Source organism: Mauremys mutica, chromosome 4, assembly GCF_020497125.1.
Source record: "Mauremys mutica isolate MM-2020 ecotype Southern chromosome 4, ASM2049712v1, whole genome shotgun sequence".
Taxonomy (NCBI): Eukaryota; Metazoa; Chordata; order Testudines; family Geoemydidae; genus Mauremys; species Mauremys mutica.
In genome coordinates, this window is record NC_059075.1 from 130798857 (window position 1) to 130818377 (window position 19521).

At 49.8% G+C, this 19521-nt stretch overlaps 1 long non-coding RNA gene across 4 annotated transcripts; it reads left to right on the plus strand.

The window, feature by feature from the left end:
• The first annotated feature begins 1011 nt into the window (after positions 1 to 1011).
• On the plus strand, positions 1012 to 19187 carry LOC123369838. 4 transcript variants are annotated; one of them, XR_006579152.1, is made up of 4 exons: positions 1012 to 4469; positions 5007 to 5152; positions 9282 to 9479; positions 16988 to 19187. It is a non-coding gene; the product is annotated as an uncharacterized LOC123369838 (long non-coding RNA). The 4 variants fall into 4 exon arrangements; XR_006579151.1 differs by lacking the exon at positions 5007 to 5152; XR_006579153.1 differs by lacking the exon at positions 5007 to 5152 and having other exon boundaries at positions 17117 to 19187.
• Positions 19188 to 19521: the final 334 nt, after the last annotated feature.

Here is a 19521-nt window from a genome sequence, read left to right on the forward strand (position 1 = left end):
AGTAGGATTTAAGTGGTTCCAAGTAATAGCACACAGAACAAAGTGAATTACCAAGTAAAATAAAATAGAACACGCAAGTCTATGTCTAAAAAAACTGAATACAGATAACACCTCACCATTTCCAGTAAGCTTCCTTTTACAGACCAGTCTGGGTCCAGAAATCACTCACACTCCCTCTAGTTACTGTCCTTTGTTCCAGTTTCTTTCAGGTATCCTTGGGGGTGGAGAGGCTCTCTCTTTAGCCAACTGAAGACAAAATGGAGGGGTCTCCCACAGGCTTAAATAGACTTTCTCTTGTGGGTGGAGACCCCCTCCTCTCTCCTATGCAAAGTCCAGCTCCAAGATGGAGTTTTGGAGTCACATGGGCAAGTCACATGTCCATGCATGACTCAATTTTTACAGGCAGCAGCCATGGCTTGCCTGCTACCTTAACCATGCTCATGTAGACTTCTTATGTGGACAGGAGCCTCCTAAGAGCTATGGTCCCTTAAGTGCTTCCTGATTGGGCACCTAATTTGTACATTCCTGACCAAATGCTTTACAAAGGCTACTAAGAAATCAAGCCAGTACACAGCCAATATTAATAACTTCGAACACAAAAATGATACATGCATACAAATAGGATGACTATATGCAGTAGATCAGTGTTTCTCATACTGGGGTCACCGCTTGTGTAGGGAAAACCCCTGGCAGGCTGGGCCGGTTTGTTTACCTGCCCTGTCCGCAGGTCCGGCTGATCGCAGCTCCCACTGGCCGCGGTTCTCCGCTGCAGGCCAATGGGAGCTGCTGGAAGCGTCGGCCAGTATGTCCCTCGGCCCGTGCCACTTCCAGCAGCTCCCATTGGCCTGGAGCAGCGAACTGGGGCCAGTGGGAGCTGCAATTGGCCGGACCTGCGGACGGGGCAGGTAAACAAACCGGCCCGGCCTGCCAGGGGCTTTCCCTAAACAAGCGGCGACCCCAGTTTGAGAAATACTGCAGTAGATCATAACCTTTGCAGAGATACATTACATGGCATATGTAGCATAAAACATATTCTAATTATGTCATATATACATTCATAAGCATATTTCCATAAAGCCTTATGGGGTACACCATCACAGTATTAAAACCAGATGAGCTTTCATTGGCTACATTAATTACCTGTGTGGTTAGATCAACCAATGACCTTAAAAGAGAGAGCAAGCCACATGCTTTAGGCCTTGTGTGATTTGCTGGGGTAGGAATAGTTGCCTCTCTGCGCTAAAGTAGGCCCAGTATGTTTAGAGGAGGTTTCACCTGCTATGAAGCACCAGCTGTGAACAGGCATACAGGACTAGGGGGAGCTCTGGTCTTGTCCAGGCTGGCAGCTCCTTTAAACAGGAATGGGAAGAGATGCTTTTCAGCTCCTGACTCCTGTGGCGATTCATAGGTTCTAAGGCCAGAAGGGACCACTGTCATCATCTAGTCTGACCTGCTGTATAGCATAGGCCAGAGAACTTCCCTGATATAATTCCTAGAGCTGATCTTATGGAATAACTTCCAATCTTGAGTTAAACTTTGCCAGTGATGGAGAATCCACCACAACCCTTGGTAAATTGTATCAGCGGTTAATTACCCTCCCTGTGAACAATTTACACCTTATTTCCAGTCTGAATTTGTCTGGCTTCAACTTCCAGCCATTGGATCATGTTTTGCCTCTGTCTGCTAGACAGACGAGCCCATCATTAAACCCCACGTAGATACCTACTGACCATAATCAAGTCACCCCAAACCTTCTCTGGGTTAAGCTAAGTAGATCGAGCTCCTGGAGTCTCTCACTAGAAGGCAGGGTTTCTAATCCTTTCATCATTCTTGCAGCTCTGTTCTGAACCCTCTCCAGTTTAAATTTGAAGCGGTATTTGTAGAACAAGGGAAGTAGCTGTATAGGAGGATACAACGGGAGTTCCAATATGAGCGTCCAGTCACCTTACTTCCACCTTTTATAGGACACAGATCTATAACAGCATCTCCGCCAACTGAAAAAGCAGGAGGGGAAATTCGGAAACAGTCCCTAACTGCTGAGAATAATATAGATTTAGGCACAGTTCCAACTGGCATGAACCTTACTATGAATAATGACTCAGAGCCATCCTCTGTAGCATTGTCCAAAGGTTATGTATACGTAAGTCAGGAATTCACAAATCCCAAATTATTAATACTAGAACTGGGGAACTCTGAAAACCAAATATACCCCAAGAAAAGGTCTTTCAAACCAAAGTACCCCAAAAACGTATAACTCGAGGAGCTTGGTTTATAATGGGTCCAGATTTAAAGTGTTTGTAAACTTATTCCCTGAAGACTGGATAATTAACACTCATTATCCTAACTGTTCTAAATGAATTGCACAATATAAAACATATTGCGTCTGGGATGTGACAAAAAGAGAAATGGTTAAAAAAAAAATACCATACGGAAATCACTAAACGCTGCAATAAAATTGAAAAACACGTGGAGCCTCTCTACCCAAAGGGGAAAAATAAAAAAAGACTTTAAAGCAACTGATGCAGTCAGCACACACTGGGGAACAAGGGAAAATAATAAATCAAGAGATGGGCTATTCTGTGATGAAGTTAAGTAACTTGTTGGAAAAAAGTAGTCTGAATATTGTTAAAGAAATGAGGGATATTCGCTCAGAATTTTCCTGGGGGAAAGTGTGTAGAAAAGCCCAGGAAATCTTGGGAGAACAATGAAAAGAAATCTTGAGACAGAGCCAAAAAGGAACATGGCCCCAGACTCTGAACTGGGCATTATGTTACTATTCTTATATTAATCAAGCATTCCAAGATCCCTGAAAGGTGCAAGTGCATCCATGTACCATACACCAGGGCGCTCTTGTCCTTTCCGGGATAGCCAATGGAAAGGCACAGGAAGTGTATCCGGTAATAGATGCCAGCGCCTGCGGAAATAAAACCTGGCACTATGAAATAGTACCTGAAGAAAATGAATTATGGTAAATACCTGAATTAGGATGGATACAAATAATAAAAGCCCAATAAAAAAGGGGCACCTTGGTTAAAAAAGGAAATTGAAATTTAAAATGAAAAGGAGGTAAACCCCCCATAAATGTACAGTGAAAAAATGGTTGATGGTGATTATATAAAATAAACCAAAATATTTGTTGGCATCAAAAGGAAAAGAGTAATGTAACAATAAACAACCAAACTTGGTTCATGGGCCAGGGGATGTGGTGTACTCATGGAAATATAACTTATTTCCTGTATGAACAACATCAGTGGCACCCTCAGATGACTAAAACCTTTATGACTCACTCTAGATTAATGTCGCCAAATTTAAGGGCAATAGAGTGGAATGATACAGGTTGGAATATGAAGATACAGACTAATCAAGGCACACTAGACCAAATAAAAAAGTCAACTAAACTAATCATATCTGTCAAAGTTATGCTTGCTCGAAAGTATAAAATTGTTAAAAAAGCCGTAGAAAAAATAAGATCTCAAATGTGTGCTTGGTACAATGTTGTATGTCAAATTACAACATGGAATGCGGCTGAATGGGCAATGTTGTTTTGGATTTCTGGAACTGCTGTATTATTACCTGTATGTTTCTGTTGTGGATATCAGCTGTGTAAGCAATATAAAAAAAACCAAGCTTTGTAAAAAACTTATAAAATTGAGTTGTTGAATTATGTTACTAATAATCGTAAAATACTGCTTGAGGTTTTATAGAAACCAGAAAAGGAGACACACGCTCTAATAGTTAGCGTACAAATTGTGGGTAAGATTGAGGAGATATTACAATGATCTTTGGTAACTGAATATCGAATGGGGGTCTTGTGGGATGGTTCCAAATGGGTGTGGCTGTGCTGAAGGAATGGTGTGAGCATCACTTGACATGGCTTAAACATGGCCGAAGGGCTGTAGAGAATCCTGAGAGCAGGTTGCCTTTAAGCAGAAGCAATTTGATAAAGAACTGGCAAAGTCTGCGTGTACGATCAATATTGAACCTATTGGTCGGCAAATATGGGCCCATGCAAAAGTAAATATCACATGTATAAAGTTCCAGCATGGAGCACAGGTCGACCTGGTTGTAGTGAGACACCATGCAAAGAGCCAGAGTGAATGATTGATGAGTGAGTAAAGGTGGGCTGATCTTGGTTGAGTATCACCACCACTCCCAGACCCTTCTAAAACACTAATTAGGTGAAATTAGTAACCACAGTTCCACTGGGCATGCTTTTAAGAAATGTGACTCCTTTGAGGAAAAAAAGGATAAAAATCAAGCAAAGTAAATTACTGTGGTTGGGATTCCTTAATTGACGCTTGAAGAAGCAATGCTGCTAGACAGAGTAGCCAAAACTCTGCTCCGTGGGCCCGAGTAGGACTGTGAACCAGAGGGGTCTCAAGGCGCAAAGCCTTGCCTCAATGGAATCCAAGGCAGACCAGAGAGCTGAGAAGAACAGACCAGGAGGAAAGAAGCCGTCTATAATAGTGGTAACCACCTTCTCTGTTTGCCAAGCAGGAACTGCGTGAGTCTAGTGCTGGGTCTGTTTATGTATGTTTGTGAAAGAGAGACGCGTTAAGAGGAATGTATAGCTCTTAATGTATAGCTCTTAATGACTAACATAGGTGTTATCAGGGACCAGCTAAGGAAACAGGTGCTTGAGGCAGCCAATACAAAGGGGCGGCACTCCGTCTGGTATCAGGGTGGCACATCCGGGTCTTCGACGGGAATTTGGTGGTGGGTCCCTCATTCCCTCTCTTCCTCTTTGAGCTGCCACCGAAGTGCTTCCGAAGAGAGGAGAGGGAGTGAAGGACCTGCCGCCGAATTGCCACCGAAGAAACGGCGCGTTTGAGCTGCCGCTCGTCTTTTTTTTTCTTTTTCTCCCCCGCTTAGGGCAGTAGAAAAGCTGGAGCTGGCCCTGGATGTTATGTGCTTAATATAACCCTTTATCGCTTGTGTAATTCCTTCTCAATAAACTGCTGTGTATTGAAGATAATTACCATGGACCTTTTTCACTGGTATGACAGTAATCTGCTCCACCGGAAGCCAGTAAAGATCCATTTCAGGGGTAGTTGCGCCCCCTGTTGTCAACAATCAACATCCACCTTGAACTGTGGACACCAGAACTGGACACAGGATTCCAGCAGTGGTCACGCCAGTGCCAAATGGAGAGGTAAAATAACCTCGCTGTGCCTACTCGAGATTCCTGTTTATGCATCCCAGGGTCCCATTAGCTTTTTTGGCCACCATGTTGCACTGAGAGTCCATGTTCAGCTGATTATCCACCGCGACCCCCAAATCTTTTTCAGACTCATGATGGGGGATGATGGGAGATCCGATTACTACTGCATAGCTCAGCAGTGCCAGTAGAGACCACCCGGGCTGCTGCTACGGTGCCCCTGAGACGCCAGCTTGTTGCAGTGGCCCCCACATTCAAATGAAAGCTGGGGGAAATTCACTCCTGTGCCAAGGGCTTGGGAACCATTTAAACCTCCGACAGCAAGCAAGGCAGAGGGGTCATGAGAGGAGTGCTGAGAGAATTGATACAGAATGTCCCCTTAAGGCTAGTAGGGCCTAGGGGTCAGCCCTACCCTGTCCTGTGGTGCGGCCCTTTAAAATTTTGGGAGGTCTTGTGGATGCAAGGACCTAGGAAATAAAAGATATGGGAAGAGAGGAAGCAGTCCTGGGAATCAGTAGTGTTGGGGTGGAGAGGAGCCCATTACTGTTTTTTTAAGGGCCCAGAACCAGGAGACTTTAGAGTGGGCGGGACAAGCTTCCCCTCTATCCCAGCCAATTGGGATGAGCTTTGGGAAGAGGACCAGTATATATGCTGCCTCCTCTCTCATATGAGGAAAGACACCAGCTGGGGAAGGTGCTGGCAGGCCCTGCCCAGGGGCGGCTCCAGGCCCCAGCACACCAAGCGCGTGCTTGGGGCGGCAAGCCACAGGGGGCGCTCTGCTGGTCACCGCGATGGTCACCTGCATCTGGCCTGAAGTACAACCCAGTGCCAGGAGGAGGGCTGGGGGCTCCTGAACTGGGGGAAGGCAACCCATCCGGATACTATTGTGGACCCAGAACGGGTGTGAACTGGAGGGACTAAAAGAAGTGGTGTGCACTCTGTAAAAAAGGGTTAACATTCCAGACCCTGTGAAGGGGGCATTTTGTTTGAAGCAATCGGGTCTGGGAAATTGAATGGAAGAGCCCAAGCAGGTGCTGAGGGAGGTGCATCAACAGGACCAGGAAGGGGTGTTCTCGAGGGTGGCCCCCTGTTACAGATGCAGATGGGACTGGTCTCCAGCCATCTGGAGATCTCTAATGTGAGATGCCACAGAAGACGAGGGCTGATCGGTGCTCGTGAAGCTGGCATTCCAACACCCTCACCAAGTCTGTTGGAGCCTGGGGAAGGCTTGCATCTGAAACCGACTAACTGGAATTCCCTCTGTGTGGTACACTGCTAATTGCTTTTAATCTTCCTGGGCCTGCTGCCCATCAGTACTGGGGTGTTCCTGAGCATGGGGGGAAGTAAAGCTGCTTCTGCAGTAGCCCCAGGCTGTTGTCCCAATAAAACACTTAGTGTCACTCAAGGTCTTTTTCCCCAAGTGGATATGTGATGATTGTAGCCTTCATTCTTACAGGAAAAGTCAGTTTCTAACTCTTGTGGCTGCAGAGAAAGCATCATGATGTGACCCCAGTGCACCCTAAAGGCTCAAAAAGCAGAAGGCAAATCCAAAGAACACGAAATCTATTATTTTTACATAATTGCATGGATTTAAAGCCAATCTCGTGGGTTTTGGTGCGCCTGACTCATAATATTTGAACATCTGAGGTTGGCAATCCCGCATGTGCCCTCCCCAACTGTACCGTTGTGAAATCAAGGGGTCTGCTGCCCTTGGGAGGGCTGAATGCTCCCTCACTCGGGGTGTAAATCAGGAGTAACTCCATTGAAGTCAATGGATTTATAATGCTATACATCCGGTGTGCAAGCCGAATCAGGGCCTGAGTCTAATGCACGGTCAGATCAGGGAAGGAGCCATCCATGGTCCCTCTTATCATGGGTATTTTATTCCTGTCTCCATCTTGGCTGTGGTGTGTTTTTTTTAATGCTTTCGAGTTAAAAAAGAAGTTTTTAAAAGAGTGGAGGGAAGGAAATAGAGAAGAGAGACTGTGCTGGGGGAGGTAGGCATGGAGGGGAAGAGAAGGGAGGAGAGAGAAGATGAGGCGGCGAGGATGAAAGGAACTGGAAAAGGGAATGGAGGAGGCGAGAGGAAGAAAGGGAACATAGAGGAGGAGAGGGGAATGAAAGAGACCTGGAAATGGAGGGGGTTGAAGAAGGAAGGTGAGGGGATGCACAGCAGGAGGGTGGAGAGACCCTGACCCCAGTGCAATTCAGTGGTGGTGGACCTACCCCCATCCCTCCTTAAGGAGGGTTCTCCTCGCTCTCGGTACACTCACAGAACAGCCACATCTGCCTTTGTTTATGCTGCCCTGTGACTCACTGGCGGAGCTGTTCTCGGCAGCCATCTGGCTCAGCCAGGGACAGGCGCATGTGGATTCCTCCCTCGCTGTGGGCACTGGGTCAGTGTCTGGGAGGGCTCCTCTGGGAGGCTTGCTCTGGTTGTGAGTAGGCCAGGCACCCACCGCTGTGCAAAGCCCTCAGGGCAGTTGGGCCTTATTGCTGCTGGAGCATCAAACCTAAACCTGCCGGGATGGGGGCCCAGGGCAGTGCAAACAGGACCCCCACCCGCTCGCCAGCCTGCAAACACAAGGATGCTTGAAGCCCACTGGGAGCAGGGACGTTGGGTGATGTGGAGTCTGTTGTGGGTTCAAGCCCAGCACAGTAGTGACTGGAAACTGTTGACTCTTCTGCCTTACAGGCAATGAGTTAATGTCGTAGTTTAATGCCCAGAAGATGTAGCGACCTTTTCACCAAGCATGGGGGCTGATCTTGCAGCCCCTTAGTGCTAGAGGCAAAGGGAGTATTTCTAGCCTTGTTTTACAGATGGGGAGCGGAGACATTATGTGACTTGCCCAAGGTCACACAGTGTGGGAGGCAGTTAAGTGGTGCCTGGCTGCTTCTTCTGGTCAGTAGGGGGAGCTCTAGCAGGCATGTGGGTTTCCTTTAAGTAAAGCTATAGGAAGAGCAGGCAAAAGAATGGAAGGGCAGCCCCGGGGAACTGCTGCGGGAGGCCTGGATGAGACGGGGTGGGGGAGCCTTGGCTGAGGTATGGTGCTAGCTAAGCGGCAGGGGCCTGGGCACTATAGCGGCAGGTGCAATTGAAGTACCATAGATGTCATGGAGAATGGTATCCAGCGTAGCCATTGCAGAAGCAGGTCCGGTATTTGAATATGCAACGAAGGGGAGGAGCTTAGAAACAGGGCCATTTGCTTGGCTGATATTGACCAATTGCAGCTGGGCGTGTTTTACGTTGAGCCGTACAGTGCAGGGGGAGCTGAAGCAGCTAATAGGGCTGCACAGCACCTGCTTCCCCCACCTTCTAGGGATGCGGCTCCTCAGTCAAGAGGGGGGGCGCGCTCTTCTCCCCCACCCCCACCCACTCCCACACTACAGTTGAGGCCCAAGTCCTTTGGGCCCTGCCTGCCTCCCATCCGCGGGCCCAGACCCAGGGCAAAAGCACCTGCCTGCTGCCATAGGACGGTGAGAGACGCTTGCGTTCTAAACCCAGCTCCTGATAAAGGACCCTGCTCCAGCTGACTCCAGACAAATATTGAATACCTTGGGCATGGGAAAAAGAGCCCAGATCAGACAGACTCAGCCCATCCTGGGAAACCTTTGCTCCGTGCTCTCCCACAAACACACCACAAGCCCAGCCAGAAGGCTGATGGGGCAGAATCCTCCCGGAAAGGAGCTGGAGACAGGATTTCCCTTACCCAGACGCATTCACTTTCTCACAACTGCGCCAACATCGCTGGTTCGAAACTGGCCAAGATCAGCAGGGGCTTTTGGGAGGCCCGTGTGAAATGATTTGGTGGTTTGGGGCCAGGTCCTGAGCTGGTGCAAACTGGCAAAATAACCCTATTGAAGTCAATGATGTTGCCTTGCTTTAGACTAGCTGATGATCTGGCCCTTTAACTCCAGTTCCTAGAGCGCAGAGCTGGTTGAAATGTCTCAATCAATGGGGGGAGGGTGCGGGGGCTGGCTTTTTGAGCCAGCTGGACATTTTAATTTGGGGCAATTTTTTTTTTAAATAAAGGAAACCACATGGGGGGAGTGAGAATTTTTCTGTTTGTGAAAAATTATTTTTTATTTGTACAGGTTTTGTTGTTTTTTTTTTCAAACACAGACATTGTGTTATATAGCTCCTGGCCGTAAGCCCCAGCCACTTCCATCTGAGACTCTCCAGAAGATTGCAGCTTTTAGCAGCCTTTGATCCAGGCATTGGTGAGCACTGCACCTGATTATTACAACTCAGAATACTTTGCAATGAAGCTCCACACCCTGAAAAAGCAAAATGCAGCAGCAGTTCTGCTTAGCAACCCAGGTAAGCATGCATGCATCACCTCAGGGCTCTGCTCTCTGCATTCACGCCCCTATGAACAGTGCAAGGTCTCTGCCCAATAACCAATGACCTCTGTGAGATCAACCCTGGCTACCTCTCCGTGCCTTACCAGGATAGCTGTTTTCCACTGGCACCATCAGTGAGATGACATTGACCAAGAGGGGAAGGCTTGTGGGGGTGGGAGACAGAACTGTCCTAGCAGCTGAATCTAGAGACTGTGGAACTCAATGTCACAAGAGTTCAGAGCTCACAAGCGTCATTGCCTTCAGAACTAAATGCCAAGCTCGCTGCTTAGATTTCCCTCAATACAATTTTTACACACACACATATAGACAACACACACTGTCTCATACAGTCACTCTCTCTCACAAACACACACAAATAAACCCCCTCTCTAACCAAGCCAGCTGCTTTGCCTCTAGGCTGGGAAGGAAGGAAGCGGGAGAGTGAGATTAGTATTCTTATTTCTATTTGAATACTTGGATGGTGCTGAGATGCTGAAATGCCAGGGGCCATAAAAGCAGCTGGAGAGATGCTAGCAGTGCAGACCCTGGCATGGAGAACCCAGGCCGGCGAGAAAGCTCCCAGTGTTGACGATGTGGCTGTATCAGCAGAGGAGCGGCTCAGCATTACTTCCCATACAGAACTGGCTCGTGCCCAGGCACACAGCGCATTAGTCGTGACCTGGTTGCCACCTTCTGGTGCATTGTGTCAGAGCTGGAATTGGAACTGGAATGCTGCAGTGTGGGGGTGGGAGGAGACAGCCCTGCAGACGCTGTATCGCGGCCCCCCCAGCCTGATCAGGGGCAGACCTACAAGGCAGCAACTGTCCTCTCACCAAAGAGTCCTGTGGCATCTTATAGACTAACAGACGTATTGGAGCATGAGCTTTCGTGGGTGAATACCCACTTCGTCGGATGCACGGCTACCCCTCTGATACTTGTCCTCTCACCCTGATCCCAGGTCTGATATCACCCTGGGGCCTGATATCTGTCCTGCTCGCTCCACTCCTAGGTAGGGTGACCACCTGTCCCTAATTGGGTGGGACAGTCCCAAAATGTACATTTCAAGTCCTGGTCCCGGGCTGAACGACTCTGGGGCTGCATTTGTCCCAGATTCCCTGCAGCTCCACGCCACACCTGCCCGACACTCACAGGTGGCACCAGCCTCTTCCTGGTAGAGGTGCTGAGGTGGTAAGTGGCTGACCAGAGACCCGGGCTGCTGTGGGGAGCCCCAGAGTCCCGAGCCCTCCACCTGCCCTGGGCAGTGTGCTCTGGAGAGTGGGGGGACAGGCTGGGAGCTGCTCTTGGGCCCCCTGCGCCCCTGCCCAGGGCAGGTGGAGGGTTCTGTGGTGCCCCACAGCAGCCTGGGGTCCCTGGGCAGCTTTCACCATTCCCCAGCTCCAGCCCCTGGCCTGGCCAGGGGGCTGGGCCTCAGGGGAAAGAGGAGGAGCAGGAGGTGGGGCCACAGAGGGGGCGGGACTCCTGCATGTGTCCCACTTTTGCATTTTGAAAAGGTGGTCACATTACTCCTAGGGAGGACCAGACCTCCTCCCCCCCCCGCCCCACGCTACTCCTTGCCGCCTTATTCTCAGTGCTTAATCTGTGCCAGGGCTGAGCCCCAGCACCTCTGGGTTCACCACGTCAGTTATGAAAGTAAAAAAATTGTTTGAGCCCTGGCACCTAATTGCTTAAAAGGTAAGCGCTGCTTACTTCCCCCTGCCCCTCCCAGATCCCTGGCAGATGGACATCCCTCAGCTGCAGCAGGAGGTCAGCCCCCCCAGGGAGGCTGGGATTTTGCTGCTGGCAGGGCCGGCTCTAGACCCCAGCGCGCCAAGCGCGCGCTTGGGGCGGCATTTTGCCGGGAGGGCGGCAGGCGGCTCTGGCGGACCTTCCGCAGTCATGCCTGTGGGAGGTCCACCGGAGCCGCGGGACCAGCGGACCATCCGCAGGCACGTCTGCAAGAGGTCCCCCGGAACCGCGGGACCGGCGTGCTTGGGGCGGCCAAATTCCTAGAGCCGCCCCTGGCTGCTGGGTCGCCCCACTGATACAGATGAAGTGTTGCTTGGATGTAGCAGCTGGGAGCGGACAGGACCACAGGGCGGGGCTCAACACAAAGGTCAAGGAGCTTTCTCTTGCCCGTCTGGACAGCTTGGTTGCCTAGCCAGACAATTTCCTAATCAAAGCCATTCCCAGGCCCAATGAGCCCTCCCTTCTATGCCTTCAGTCTGTGCAAACACAGCCTGCTCCCTCCCTTCTCCGTGTTGTTACACAGCAATAGGGCAGACTCACGCCTTATCGGCCGCTTGGAAAGCAGCAGCGTTTGTGCTCCCTGGGCAATTAACTGGAATTCCAGGCAGCAAGCACAGCGTGTGTGCACACCACACAAACACTCTCACACACAGTCACACGCCTACACAGACGCAGAGCGAATGAGATGAAAAACAGCCAGATCTGTTCTGCTCAGCGGGGCCCAGCCTTCCCGGCTTGCCACCTTTGCAGCTGGAGTCAACATATCAGCCCACGGCATCAGCCTGTCACGATGTGGAGCAGCGATGGAGGCCGTTACTTTATGCTGAAGCACCACTGTGGTGCATCCTGGGATGGCCTCGCCACGATGCAGGACACGACATTGTCGGGTCACGAGAGGGTGTCCTTGTGCACAGGGCAGTGGTGTCCCAGTGCACCACCGCCTACAGCCAGCATGGTGCAGGATGCAAATGTCAGTGCGTCACAACTCAGGCCCGTACATCCCATAAATAAACTTTAAAATCCCTATTGAAAGGGCCCCCCTACAGATTACTCAAGAAATTCCACGATTGTTATTGTGAGTTCTATAAACACCTAGGCAGGGCCACTTAGCTAATACAGTAGGGGGATGGGGGGGGTGGGGCACATAGGTGTCTAGACAGAACATGGAGGTGAAGATCAGACTGAATAGTGTTTCCAGAGCAATAAACGAACACCCAGGGGCTGTGTATCTAATTGCTTATGGCACCCAGATGTCAGCGATACGACCCAGCACCCACAAGCAGCCTCATGCGTCACCAAGCAGGACGCAGTGACTAGGTGTTACTTCCTCCCTTGTGTACGGTAAAAGGCGGCCAATGGTTGTCACAACACACCAGGGCTACAGTGTACTGAAAGGGCTGGTTCTCAGTTGAGCACAAGGGGCTGGATCTTCGGGAGAGCTCCACATGGAGGGTGCTGAGCAGTTTGGAAAAGCTGGCCCTCACTTAGGGGCCTCACACCTAATCCATCATGTTTGTACAGGTAGAGCCAGGTCAGTGAGAGATGATTTTACCCCAAAATGGTTATACCGGTAGGCCCCCCACTGCAGCTGTAGTTATACTGCTGCAGAAGTAGCCCAGTCTATCTGTGATGGGCTTCTTGAAGGAGAATTCGCCCAGCTCAGCCCACCTGTGGTCATTAAAGCCCAGATCCACAAAAGTACTTCAGCTCCTAACTCAGCTGGGGCTAACTGCTTAGATGGCCACTTGGCAGCTAATTGACTGGGGAGCACCTGGGCCTCAGAAAAGGCTATCAGAGCTCAGTGCCGGGGGTGCTCCTAAGGAGATGATGCTCCCAAACAGCAGGCCCAGTGGCTTTCCAAGCCTCGGAGGAAAGGACGGAGTAGGGGAAAGGGATCAGCTGGCTGAGCCTGCAGCCAGCACTGAGTCACTCCCCAGCCCCAGGAGGAGAGCTGGAGACTCCTGCTCCAGAGCGAGGGTGAATGTTTATAACCCAGCCGCAAGAGGAGGGGCTGTGGTACTCCTGCATACAAGAAGAGTAAGGCTGCCTGCCCAGGGGTAGATCTCTGGGACTCCTGGATTTAGGCGAAGAGGCCTGTCAGATTTAGTGCTCAGGCTCCCAGAAGAAAGGTGGATTTAAGGGGCTCCTTTAAAAAAAGAGCTAATCAATATTCCCCCCACAGGAGGGCTCTTGATTTAAATACTTTGTTCTGGGAGTAAATCATTGCAAGACTGGGAGAGGAGCCCGGTGGGCCTGCGGGGCCATCCTGTGCCACAAGAGGGTGTGCTTGAGGGCATTGGCTTGCCCCTACCAGTATAGTGTATTTCTCTTCCTGTAGCTATACTGCTCTGGGCACCTACAATAATACATTCTTCTCTGGCACTTGTCCTCATTAGGCCTCAAAGCACTTTACAAAGGAGGTCAGTATCATTATCCCTGTTTTACACGTGGGGAAACTGAGGTAGAGAGTATCAGAGGGGTAGCCGTGTTAGTCTGGATCTGTAAAAGCAGCAAAGAATCCTGTGGTAGAGAGAGGTGTGAATTGCCTAAGGCCATCCAGCAGGCCTGTGGCAGAGCAGGTCTCCCGAACTCCAGTCCAGTGCTCTATGCACTAAGCCACACTGCCTCTTTATGCTGTTATAACTGTATGCACACCAGGGGAGGCAGGGGGACAGATGGTTAAAGTTGTACAACTTGCTAGTGTAGACAGGGCCTAAAAGGGCGATGAGCTCTTGAAAATCCAGCCCCAGTGGTTGGTACTGAGCCCTCAAAAACCTGATCCTGAGCTTGGTGGGCCTGTCATGCAGGTGGAATGGATGGAAATCTGACCCTCTGTGCCTGTGTTTAGCCCTGTTACTCATGCAAAGTAGCACCTTACTCCACGAGGAGCCCTAGAATCCAGGCTTATGAAAAAAGGTCCCATGAACAGAAGGTCTCCTCATGATTAAACAGGGTCATGGGAATTGCTGCTAAAGATCCCTCTCCTACCTAGAGAGAAATGAGGCGGGGGGGGGGGGGCAGGGGAGTCAACCTGTCCTGAGATTTCCTCCTCTAAAATGACTTCCTTTTTGTAGTATTACATGGGCTCTGCCAGGATTAAAAATGTCCACACGATCTTCCTCTGCTTATGCCACTGCGGGTTAGGATCATTATCCGATGCTGAGCTCTGCCTATTGGCCTCTCTGCTGTCCTTTGACTGCACGCCGGAACAGACTGGATCCTTTGTTCAGGAATGCACATGAGCCTTTGCTTCCTCTAGCTCAGGGGTCGGCAGCCTTTCAGGACTGGTGTGTCAGGTCTTCATGTATACACTCTAATTTAAGGTTTCATGTGCCAGTAATACATTTTAACGTTTTTAGAAGGGCTCTTTCTATACGTCTATAATATATAACTAAACTATCGTTGTATGTAAAGTAAATAAGGTTTTTAAAATGTTTAAGAAGCTTCATTTAAAATTAAATTAAAATGCAGAGCCCCCCGGACCGGTGGCCAGGACTCAGGCAGTGTGAGTGCCACTGAAAATCAGCTCGCGTGCCGCCTTTGGCACCCGTGCCATAGGTTGCTTACCCCTGCTCTAGCTGTTCCCAAGCAGACACCGCTCTGGCTCACTGCTGCTCTCTTCTGGCACAGACTCTCCACTCACCCAGCTTGGTCAAGGGTGGTGGGACGCGGACTGTAGGCAGCTCTGCTCGGAGGCCTGAGTTCACTCCTGGGGGGTGTGATGGGGAGGTGTGATGGAGGATGGAATGGGTGATGCGGGGAGGGATGGCAGGGGGGTGGGGTGTGCTCTTGAGGGGAAGGGATGATGTTGGAGAGGGATGTTACTGGAGGGGGAGATGACAGGGATTCTTACCCTCAGTGAAGGGGCCAGGAAGAGTATGGATATGTGAGAATCTGACCTGAACTTGCTCTACAGAGGAACACAAGCATGGTGCAGTAGAGACCCATTGTAGCCTGTCTCTGACAGTGGGCCTTGCTCCTGTAATACTACCCACAACACCCCTGCTGGGAGAGGCCAGGACTTGGAGCATCTGCAAATCCCCCGGCTGCCAGCGCTGGCTCTCCATTTCCTCTAGCACCTCATGTTGGGAGGCTCCTGGGATTTATGAGCTCTGTGCAACCAAGGCTTTGGCCTGTTAATGTTTAATGAAAGCTGGGGAATATCTAAGGGATCTTGCAACCACTCTGGACAGAGAGCAAAGCTTCTGTGGTTTGTGCTCCAGCTAGTAATCTGGAGATTACATAATTCTGCTCCCTGAACTGCCTTGCATGAGGAGGGGTCTGCTCAGCAGCCTACATGGCACCAGGGCATGGGGCCGGGCCCATGCTGGGATCCAAAGCTAGAGCTGGGGGAGGAAGGCTTGCCACATGCCCCTCCCTGGTGAGACCATCACTGGGAAAAAGGACTTTGGCATCTCCTTCTGAAACTCGTCCAGTCCCCATGGCCTCCTGCCAGCCAGCCTCAAGGCATTCCAGTTTCCTGCTTAGCTGTGCCTGGGTGGAAGGAGATACATTGCCTACCCAGTGCTCTAGCCAGGGGGAAGTAGAAGGCCCATTGCTGGACTGAGGTGTTTAGTTGGCAAGGTGCCCCCGGAGGGTACCAGCATTTGGGGCAAGGGTGGGAAGCCCCAGGAGTGTCTCATTGGTTAGCAGAGTAGATGCTATCACCCCCATGCAGCCTCTCTTTTCTTTCCACTCTGGCTCCCTCCCTCCCGCTCTCCCTCTGCCCCAGCCATAAGAGGATCGAAACAAAACCCAGGAGGCAGCTGGCTGCCTGGGCCAGGACCTCAGGTGGTGTAAACCAGCATACGCTCAGTGGAGCTTGCACCAGTCTACACTGCACCAATTTACACCAGCTGAGGAACTGGCCCAGAGGCTGTATTTCTGGTGCCACAGGCAGGATTTCCCTCCCTCCGAATTCTCTGCCATGCAATTGGGTGCTAGGAATATTGGCAGCTTCCTCCCACAGCTCTCTGCCTGGTTCCCTTCCAAGGGGAGGGATTCAGTGGAACAAATGAAGCTGCCTTTTCTTCTGACACTTCATAAGGGTGTGGCACAAACTGGATTACCTTTAACCCTCGCTTATCATGACAAGGTCAATACTCATGTGTCCTGGCTGGGGTCAGTATGTTGGATGTCCTGAATCTGGTGGCTACTGCTACGTATCCACTCCCTGCCCCCCACCCACCCTTACATCCACATCTCCTACAAATGCATCCCATTCCCTCTCTGCTTTCCACCTCCCTGTCCCAACCACACTGTGTCTTGCTTTCTCTCTCAAAGAGGTCACAGTGGAGACTGGAGGGCATCTAGAGAAGGCAACAGGTTTAGAACTATGAAGCACTTTGTTTTTATGCTCCACACAATTTATCCTGTGGAACTCCCTGCTACAAGATATCAGGCCAGATCCTCAGCCGGTGTAAATTGGTGTAGCTCCATTGATATCCACACAGCAACAATGATTTATGCCAGCTGAGGGTCTGGCCCATTGAATTCAAGGGCTCGGTAGGGTTCACCCAAGGATATACCCATGTCTCAAAAAGTGTGTACAGGATTAAGAAGCGCAGCTGTCAGATCTCCCCCTAAATTGGTAATGAAATCATGCACAGTTAATAAAGATCAGATAAAAATGATAAGGGGTTATAAATCCTCATGCTTCAGGGCATACGCCAACCACTAGCCGACAGGGGAGAGGAAGAAATGTCCACTGTTGCTGGTTATTCTGTAATTGTCCACTAGGAGGTGGCCTACATCATCCTCTGAAGTATCTGGCACTGATCCTCGTCAAGGTTAAGTGGACCCTTTCTGATGTGCTACAGTGATTCCTGTACTCTTTGCTTTGATACATGCTGCTCTCTTCCCCCAAAGGGCTCTGGGAAGGATGCTGTTGCTTCAGCTGCAAAGGGACTTTCCAGTGTGCAGCCCTACCAACCACAAACATTCACAAAGGATGAGTCAGGGCTGCATACCTCATTGGTTGAAAGCTCCCGACATTTTTTTTTTCCTCCAAAGAATAGATGTGAGACTTTTCTGGCTTCTGAGCCTTTTGGGGTCTGATTTTCTAGCACTTCCCTGCAATCACAAGAGGGAAAAAGGTTATTTTTCAAAGAAAAGAGCAAGCAAGCAAGCTGAGATTCTCACTTAATCACCTGACTTCAGGAGCTCGGGCTTTAAGAAAAACACCAGAGAGTATACAACTCTTGATGACAACACCAGAGCTGGCAATACTGATAGCATGGGGCTCTGGGACTGTATGAGGCCCTAGAGACTGCAACTCCAGGGAATCATATCAGGCCAGACAGAGAGATTCTTGCAGCTTGTCTTTTGCTGACACTTCTGTGATAACAATCTCCGCGGCTTGCGGGTGGCTGCTGTGGTTCTAAGAACAGAGCTCGGCCACCTTCCTCCAACGCGCTCCACTGGCTTTACACTGACTTATTTGCATAGAGGGGAAAATACAAGTGGTTTTGAATGGAAGCTGTTCAAGAGACGCAATGGTTACTTGAGACTGATCCCCTCAAATATGAGGGTTGCCTGAAATGGAGCCCGGGTCTGGCTCTGGCTTTTTGCAGAATCAAAGCTGAGCAGATGTGAACAAAGCCAAGCTCTCACCCAGCTCCTCTGCAACCATGCTGCCAGTGTCAAGAGAGAAGCTGAGGACTCAATGGGCCTGTGGGATCCTGAACTGTCCACTCTGGGTCAGGGTGGAGGGATGCTGAAGAAATTTCCAGCCCAATTCCTCAGAGCCTAAAGCTTTGGATGAACTCTGGGAGCAGCCTTTGAATTCTCCAGGGGCTTCTCCAAAGAGATGGGACATGCTGCAAGACTGGTGGACAGCCCCTTGTTCTGTGGTATCAACAGGATGGGATGTAATGGGGTCACCCCTAGGCTGTTTCAAAGTGCTCTCCCCAAGTCAGGTTCTGGGCCTCTTTATCTGGGCACTAAAGTGGGCCCCTGCCTACTGGCTGGATTTGCATTTCACTCTCCAGGGGTTAATCTGATGCCTCCAGGGCTGAAATAAATACCGTGTGTGGTATTTCAGCTCCTGGGCGGCAGCCATGTTATACTCCCAAACCAGGGGTGGTGGTAAAACTGGGGTTTTATTAAAGTTAATATCCAACCTCCCTCCCCCAGTAAACACAGCTTCAATAACCCCCACAAATCAACTCAGTCTGACCACAACACACCACCCAGTCTACTGGGTCCCCTTCCCCGCTATGATCCCTTTGACTTTTCCTGCAGAACTCCAGCCTCTGAGAGCAGAAGGTGCAGATAAATATCACCCAGAGAGTAAATATAACCCTGACGTTTTCTTAAGAGTGCTACGCTCCCCACTCATAAATGTAATGTCCTCCCAGCATTTCTGTTAAAATATAAAACATTCAGTCTATCCATTTGACTTATTAACAGTCGGCCCCAAGTTCCAGCTCTTAAGCAGTTGTCCTCAGCTGAGTTGCCAGTTCCAGTACTGAGGATGGAAACTTCTGCATCTCTCCATAGTAATTTCTATGACAAGTGTAGATCCACTGACCAACAGAATAGCCAGTACCAAACAGTTTAAATTCCCTAAAGATACTCATCTCTTACAAAATAACAGCTCCTATGTGATCCCTGGCATAACCATGTCTCTCCAAGTCACTGGGCATATGGCAAGCTGTTTAGAAGAAAAAATCTACTAAATTAACATCATAAACTATTCAGAACTATAAAGCGTGTTATTACAGCAACATCCATTCTTTAAATCAATATCACTTCATTTGCCGATATTCCATCAGTCTTGGATAGAATGCAGAAAAAGGTGCAGGAATAGGTATTTCGCACGGCCTATGACAAACATGAGGATAACCCCAGGGTTCATTCACCAGTCCAGGATTTGGATTTAGACACAGATAAGTACATGTCTCTAAATGTTCATATGTCAGTGTCTTCGCTCCTTAGTCAGATGACCTTGCATGTTGGGTCCCTCGCTAGTTTAAACTAGAGTAATTGGTGGATTCTCTGTTAAGTCTTTAAATGATGATTTGAGGATTTCAGTAACTCAGCCAGAGGTTATGGACCTACTACAGCAGTGGGTGTGTGAGGTTCTGTGCTCCGCGATGTGCGGAGGTCAGATGGTTAGATGATCGTAATGGTCCCTTCTGGCCTTAAATCTATGAGTCAGTAGAAAGCTCTCACAATCTGTCCTCTTGTGTGCTCCTGGTTTCAGGTTCCACAGGCTTGTTTTGGCCTTAACGTCTTTCACTAGCTGGTGTGAAGGTCACATCAATCTGATC